General features: G+C 41.9%; 1 protein-coding gene across 8 annotated transcripts in view; it reads left to right on the plus strand.

Moving 5' to 3' along the window:
• LOC104956267 (abl interactor 2) overlaps nt 1-8,339 on the plus strand; it is a 25,635-nt gene that overhangs the window by 11,708 nt on the left and 5,588 nt on the right. The gene's annotated exons all lie outside the window — the stretch shown is intronic.

The following is an 8,339-nucleotide window of genomic DNA, read 5'->3' on the forward strand; positions in this document are numbered from 1 at the left end:
GGAGCGAGGAGTGGACAGAGAACAAAGAAACTAATCAGAACACCAATAAATTCAAGACCAAAAAAGGCAGACAGAAACAATCAGGAACACACAGAACTGACACAAGTGCCCTTCTTCAAAAGACAAACAAAGGTAAACTGAACTATTTCCACAAAAAAGACACTTTAGACGCAAACCCAAAGACGGACGAAAGCGAGTTGGGACGTGTCCCGGAGACAATTCTTCACCGTGCTAAAAAGGCCAACATATAAAAGTTTAGATCGCGTGAGCTCGACCAAAGAGGGTTTCATAGATGGGGGTGGAAATTGACAATAGAACCATAGTTTGCCTGTAATCTTTACACAAAAAAAAGAAGAGTAGCGTAATATTTTATGAAACACGACTGTTCCGGAGGACATATTATTATGGCATAATGGACAATGAACGGACTCAACTTTTTGTAGGCCTATTTTCACAGCACACCTATGGCAGATACCAAAGCATGCGGGCTTGAAAGAGACGTTACAACACATGTCTACCAATGACACGGTTTGCCTCTTGTGCAGTATTCTCTCGGGCTTCAGGGAGGGAAAAAGGCCACCTTGGAGGTACCCTACCTTTTAATTAATTCAGTTTTTTATTTTTACACAGTATTTTGAAACTTTCATTGTGAAAAAACCACACTTTGGCGAGTTTACTATGATGTAGAGGGAGAGTGCGGTGGTGTTTGTGGTTCTTCCGCAGTTGCAACCGTGTAAAGTGAGAAAAAGTCTTTACTCCGTTTTTTCAATAATTACTCCTCTCTTAGTGTTCCTGTACAGGCTATACTGACTCTCCTTTGGCGATGTCTTCTCAAAACAACCTCCTTGTGAGTTCAGAACTTACAAGTAGTACGAGACGAGTGGGACCACCTGACGGAGCCTGCGAACAAGTTCCTATATGTGTTTCGGAAAGGTCAGCTCACGTATATAAGAAAAATGGTCGAACATTAACTACAGACTCTTTTCGAAAATACAAATTTATACCCACATAGCCAGTATGATTTACGTCAGTAATGAAACTCAGCGACTAAAAGAAGTAGACACTATTTTTACAAAACGAACGAGAAAATGTAGAAGAAACGTAAAGTACACTTTTTACACATAATCCATCTGCTCTGCACCCCCAAATATTGAGTAAGTATTTTACCTGTATACATAATGTGAAATTTTTTGCGTGGTAAAGTCTATATGATTAAATTCTGTCAATATTTACATCACTGAGCATTATCTATCACTACCACCAATTGGTGAAATTTTATTCCAAGGAAATGGTTTATATTACCAACATTGGCGTAGTATTTACCAGTATTCTCTACGGTTCTTTGTAGTCTACCTTCCCCTCTTAGTCAGTCACTTGTTGTCTATGCTTCTTCGACACTACTCTTCTTGCTTATTCGATTCATCAGGTATATGATCCGAATCGTCCACGTCTATTTACACCGAGTGATAAACCGGTTCGTTTGGCCAGTGTCAACTGGACAATAGAGTACAGACATATTTTCGAATAATTACTAAATCATTTCACAAAGTCGTCGGATTATTATTTAATTAAGTTGATAAGCATTTGGGAAATTCCCATCAGAATAACATTTCACGATCGATGTCGGCAAAGATGTCGTATAACATGGCCACATAAAAGTTAATACTAGTGAACACTATCAACCTGTACTGATTGGGGACACCGTCGGTACATACAAGTAGGCTATCCACGATATTAATGTTTTGTTTTTGTTCAGACGGACGGAGAGGTGTTACTAGTTATTGTCCGCTTGCTACCAGTTCCAATTCGCATGTTATTTGTCTTAGTGTGCTTCGTACAACGGACTGAAATATTCTGCAGTGAAACGGTCGCGGAGTGACGAACAATGTTTGATAAAATAAACGGTATGAGCGGTACTTCACAATTGAGTCCAACTAGGGCGGGGGAGGCTGCATTCGCCCCAGTCGATTCTTGGCCAAAGCACATATCTCCCGGCCGGACGCGCCGACATTGTCCTTCTTGCGTCTCGTTTAGTCCGACAATCCGCGCGCTTTGGTCGGGACCTTTCGGCCAAACCACCTTTTCCCGTCTTGTCTCTTCTTGCTCAACTTCGTGGTTCTTTTCCGTGTTTCTCACCAAAGAACTTGGCCTTCGGCAAACCACCTTTTCATCGTATCACAAATAAACCGCAACCTTTGGTGGATTTCCCCTGGATAGTAGCGTTTAAAGTGTAAAACATCAGAACAAATATGTATTTATTACACCGCGCACGATTGTTGCTGACTAGTCTAAACGCAGGTATACTCGTTATAACCTTTACGTCTGCGGTGTCGTATCATTCGATTAGTCTTTGCAACGATAGTCTTGTTACGGCTCTGACAAACCTGCATTATACCGCACAAATGGTAATCGTAGCGATTGTCGAGTCTCGATTGGGACATGACCTCTTCGTACACATTTCTTCCGTCCTTTATTTTTCCTTAGTGGAACACAGTATTGCCGTCTCTCTTTCCCGGTAAACTCGAGGTATGACAAGTCTTTATTAGGACTATTAGGTACTAATACCGCAAAGTAATACCGTCGGTAGACCGCGCCATCTTAGAGGCGCGTACTCGTCCGTACGAGGCGGTACGAAAAAACATTTTTAAAAGGAAAAAAAAATTTCGAATATGGTTTTAGTCGGGAAAACTTTTGTCCTTCACTTTTCTCCCTATTCTCCGGGTGACCGAATCTTACCCAACTAGTCAAAGTGGGTCAGAGGTTTTTTTGTTGCACATTTATTGAGTGCAACCGGTGTTGCATCCTGCATCATATAAGATGTTTTTGCGAAGACTTAACATTTTAGGCGATGCAAAAACAAGTGGTAAGTAAAGGTTACCGACCGCAGATACAGTGCACTAGAATTGTAAAGAGGGACTCTTTTTTTTGTACCGGCTTGAAGCAAAATAGACGGCACATTTTACGGATAAAAATTTCAAATCAACGGTAATTTTACGCAAAACTACAGTAAACTACGCTCTTAACTCAACAATAAAGTCTAATACACACCTTCACCTACATGTACTGAAACAAAGCATAATTAATGCTTCTAATGAAGTCCTTAACACAGATATGGTTGCAAAAGTAACAATGGTTCCACCACGATCCCTTGCGACGATAGCTATAAAAAGACTAATAAAACCATTGACAAATACACAATAGAAATAACGGTGTGGGAAGGGGCAGTTACATATCAGCAACCTTTGTGTCGCGTTCGATAATCAAAATTGTTTTAGGCGTAGATTTACCACGTATACATGCAATAAAAGGGGACACGTTAAGTCAGACGTGTACGTGTAAAGAATGTAGTGTCCAGCAGTATTTGTTATGCGTTTTGTCTGGCTTTTGTGAAATTAAGCGCTCACACCGAACGAACAGAAACTCCAGGTAATGTTTGCCGTAACATTATGACCATAGCGGACGTAATTTACCTAATTATAGACGACATTAAGGATAAATTATTTTCTCGAGAACTACACTTCTGAAGATCTCGATTTGTGACTCTTGACGCCGGTTGATGAGCTTAACTGCACCTGTAGTTTATATATAGTCGTTAATTTGTCGTAGAATGTACAGAAAGTGTGTTATGTAGAGGATCGTCATAGTTGTGATTAACGCCGACTGAAAATATAAAACTAGCCCGTTAACCATCTATCCGAATTAAATGTGTATTTCTACGTGAGGACTGCTATTTCCCTGTGGATCACCAATTTCGTACAATTAACTTAAAGTAATAAAAAATAATAATTCTATAATTACTAGGATTATTTCATATAAGTAATGAGCAATAAGGACGATGATAGTCAATTAATTTCTGACATAGGGGCACAAGGTGAACACAATCGGGTAATCAGACAGGAGGGAACACAGACAGAAAGCAACAGGCAAGACAGGGGGTGAACACTTTTCAAAATAAAACAGGAAACCAAAGACAGAAAAAGACAAGACAAAACAAATCACAGACAGATCGTGACACCCCTCCTCCAACACACACGAACGCGCACATGACCAATGAGGGCACGAGATAAGTTTGTGCACAGATGGAAGGCTGACAGGCAGGTAGGCCATCCAGTTATTTTAGCCGGGCCGGCTAAAAAAGATTGGTCGTACTTCAGTACTACGGCTTCCACAGATGGATTTGATTTTTTGTCAAAGCACTTCAGATATTCATTGCTATCGGGATGTTAAGAGCATTCCATGGAATATAACAAAAAGTGTATCTCGAGCCGGTTTCTCAAACGTACCTACCCCACCTTTAAAATAGTATAAACCACGTTATTTGGAGCTTGCTAACGTAAAAAAAAACATGTAGAGGTTTAAAACGTTAGCTATCTAACCAACAATTGTCTGGTCTACTTAACTAACCAACGTAACGTTTGTCATGGTTTAATGTATGTTCAATTTCATCAATCATCAATTCTCGAATCAATATGATCCGTATTATGCCTTTTACAAAGAAAGATCTCTTCTCTTGTCTGATCTGTCTTGATCTACTGAAGGATCCGGTGACGACTTCCTGTAGTGTGGACACAGCTACTGCATGGAGTGTATTAAAGGCTTCTGGGATGGAGAGGAGGAGTAGATCCGCAGCTGCCCTCAGTGTATAGGCAGAGCTTCACACCGAGGCCTGTCCTGCTGAAAAAAACCATGTTAGCAGCTTTAATGGAGGAGCTGAAGAAGACTGGACTCCAAGCTGCTCCTGCTGATCTCTGCTATGCTGGAGCTGGAGATGTGGCCTGTGATGTCTGCACTGGGAGGAAACTGAGAGCCTGTAAGTCCTGCCTCGTGTGTCTCATATCTTACTGTGACAAACACCTCCAGTCTCATTATGACGTAGCTCCATTAAAAAAACACAAGCTGGTGGAGCCCACCAAGAAGCTCCAGGAGAGAAGGAGGTGAAGCTGCTTCAGCAGGAGGTGGCTTACCTTGGACTAGTGTGTGGCGGTTTTACGTTGGTAAGTGTTATTCACTATTCTGTATTATCGTTACATCGAAACTCACATCGTAAAGTCTACAACCTTTCGGTATGTATACATAGACATTAATCGGAGTGTCGGTGTTTATAGTATGGTAGACCACCAACAAACCATTATAAGTGCGCCCCAATTAGAAGACAGTTTGGTGTCGAGTAAGCTAGTAATTAACTCAAATATAGTGCAGGATTTAGACGGGATACTATAGAGACTTGTCTCTGTCGACACACACCGTCATTAAATGGTCTATGTCAACTAAAAGTGCTCGGAGCACCACCAATAAATCTGGTAACACCACTGGCTCGACGATCGTTCGATACCAATTGCCCTATCGTGTGCTGCTACCTACAGTTCGGTATTGTGTTGACTTTATAGCTTCCTTTATACTGTATATTCATTACTATTATCGAGTAACTGTCCTGGATCGGCCTTATGTTTATCCACAATTTTACGGTACTGTATTCGAACGGAAATCGATGGCTCCGTACCCTCGATTGAGTGTAGCCCGTCGCATCGATGCTCCTCATCGGATCGTAGTAAAGCGGGTACCACTTACCTGCCCAATTGGTTTTATCATTGTGGTTGTAAGAGGTTTCGCAATGGCCCGTTATCAACGAAAAGCGTCGTTGATGCGGCGTGAGACAAGGTTTAACCACTTTGACCCAGTTCAATCACGCGAAGCCAGGCCAACCTTTAGAGGAGAAGGTCTCGTAAACACAGAAGGCGTGTAAAAGTGTAGAAATATCCTCGGTCACACACACACATACACGGCGAGAGGCCGCGGAGGGCCGCCTGCGAGACGTCTCCCGAAAAAAGGGCGTCGGCCACTTCGTCCCCCTAGGGCCTTTATATACCGTCTAATTACATATATACAATGTTATATTTACGTAATTTGTGGCTGTGTCACCGTTTATACGAATACATCAAACGTTTTATTCAATATTAACAGCAGTATTTAAACGTGGAAAAAGCAATGACCCAAAGTACAGTAGGGCCAAAATGCCTAGAATTTTCTTCACAACGTCGTCAAAGGAGTGAGAGGACTTCTTGTCTCTTCTTTATGTAAAATGGAAAATAAATGAACATTTGAGCTATATAAAGCAATATTTACATGTTTTACACCGGTGTCCCACATAGCGCGATGTTGCTGGTTTGTAATGTAATTCCTCGATTGGTCGCCGGCATATCTATTTATCTCCATAGACCCTCATTGGCACACGTTGAAGTTTTGCCACTGTACAAATAAATTTTTGTCGTTACACGGTTTTCCGGTTTTGTGGTACGTCTCGGTCCAACTTCTAATTTAGGTGTGGTTGGACGCTTTGTACTCGTCCCAACCAATGCGATGTTTCTCGACGTAGTCGATGTCTTCAAAAGGTCTTACAAAAAAGTTTTTAATTCTTTCTTAGCACTTACAGAGACGCAAGAATAAGGATTTTAATTTAATTAAATAAATACGGTTTATATAAAAATGTCTTTTTATTATTATTATCAAAAATATTATTTTTTTGTATCCTGACTCTAATAAGTGGGAACAGAGAATCCGAGAAGTCGTGGTTAGTGCTGTACAATTGCACCGTGAGTAGGAGGTGTAAGAACTTTTAACTTGGTGTTACAGAACGTTTGAGGTTGGGCACATCGAAAAGAAAACAAACTGAAGAAGAAATTACACACAGATAAAGGAAGAAGTTTGAAAGTAAATACGAAGTTGTGAAACACTGAATCAGTTTTTATTTTATTGCAAACTTATTTATAGAAGTTACCCTTTCTTCGAGACCACGAGATGAAAAGTACGTCTCTTTAGAGTCAACTCCAATATGTGTTTAAGGAGTGATTGGTGTCACTCGTCCACTGCGGAGGTACCGATTTGTCTGTTTCCTTCCTCGCGGCGGGATTTCTTTGAGGTGTATGTAGATGTCTTGTACTGAGTACTCTCTCTACAATTCGTGTAAGGTATTACAAACTAACTGTCGACTAGAGACACGTCACTTCTGTACTTGTAGTCGAGAGTCGTAGTTACTATCCGGTGGTACTCAAATTATTTCATGTTCTCAAGGAGTTTACTGAAGTCCATACAATGTCCAAAACGTGTGTTAGCCGACACAGAGGTGTTCCTATTAATTTCGCTTGAGGTCGTACATCGCCGACTCCTTGATACCCAGACCTGAGACCCTCCTCACAGTACCAAAGCTCTACGCATCTGTCACGAAGAGTTCACACCAGGCGCTGGGTGACCACGGGCGCACTCGCGGGGACACCAGCCCTCATATAACATGTAAAGTGTAAACTTATTTTTTTATGTTATTCAAAAGGCGTGTATAGCGCCCTTATAGAGGGCGGTTACCTGCTCGAATCCAACTTAATATAACGTACTATATCGGGTCGCGTTGTGGCTTTACAAAAAATAATAACCAATTCACCATGAACCATACTTTTTCAAACTCTTTGTGCCGACATCTTCCTGTCTTATGGACGAGACACTAGTTCCATGTGAGGGATGAGACCTCCTGACTCCTGGGACTCTGTTCCACAAGCTATAACAACATTAGTTCTACCTTTATTGACAAAATTAGCGGTTAGATTCCTGGTTCTAAAGTAACCTAGGGTTAGGTGAAAGGGTGGGACGAGATGACATAGAACATACACTGACGTTGGTAGTTGAGGAGGAGAGGGAGAGGTGAGTGGAGGGTCATCGTGCAGGTCAGTCTGAGAGGATGAGTCCTGGACTCCTATTTGTATTGAACTTAGACAGACGCTTACTTGACCTTATTTCTGACTACATACAGGGTACATCATACATCGTAATAGACGACGGAGTCTATTATGTCGACACACACACGACACAAACCTAGGTCTCTAGAGTCACACTACAAAATTTTGGGCGAGACCACCACCGAGACGACGACTGTCATTTCTGTAGGTGAAGTCAGACCCACTGTTGCAAACAGGAAAGAGAGAGTCCTGCAGGACATAACAGAGACTACGCACTGTCCCGCGCAGTGCATGAAGTTTCATGAGCTCCTGCTACACTACGACCTCCTTCACACCACTCGAAGGACTCCCGACTGTCACTCCTCCCCATCGACTGTCTTATTGACCAACTAACTAGGAGGTCCACACTCTTGTCGTCGAGTCGAGTCGTAGAAGAGTGAGAAGTCGAGTCGGAGAGGTCGAGGTCGAAGAGGACTTCGAGAGACCCTGAGCTGAGTGAAGAGAGAAGACAGACCTAGACTCGACGACGAAGTGTAGTCTAAAGAGAAGGAGGTACTCGTGCGAAGTCGAGTCACTTGTAGGGAGAGTGACAGAAGGTGACGAAATAGTCGTCTC

The sequence above is a fragment of the Notothenia coriiceps genome, unplaced genomic scaffold (assembly GCF_000735185.1).
Source record: "Notothenia coriiceps isolate Sejong01 unplaced genomic scaffold, NC01 NC01_scaffold00025745, whole genome shotgun sequence".
NCBI classification, from domain to species: Eukaryota; Metazoa; Chordata; class Actinopteri; order Perciformes; family Nototheniidae; genus Notothenia; species Notothenia coriiceps.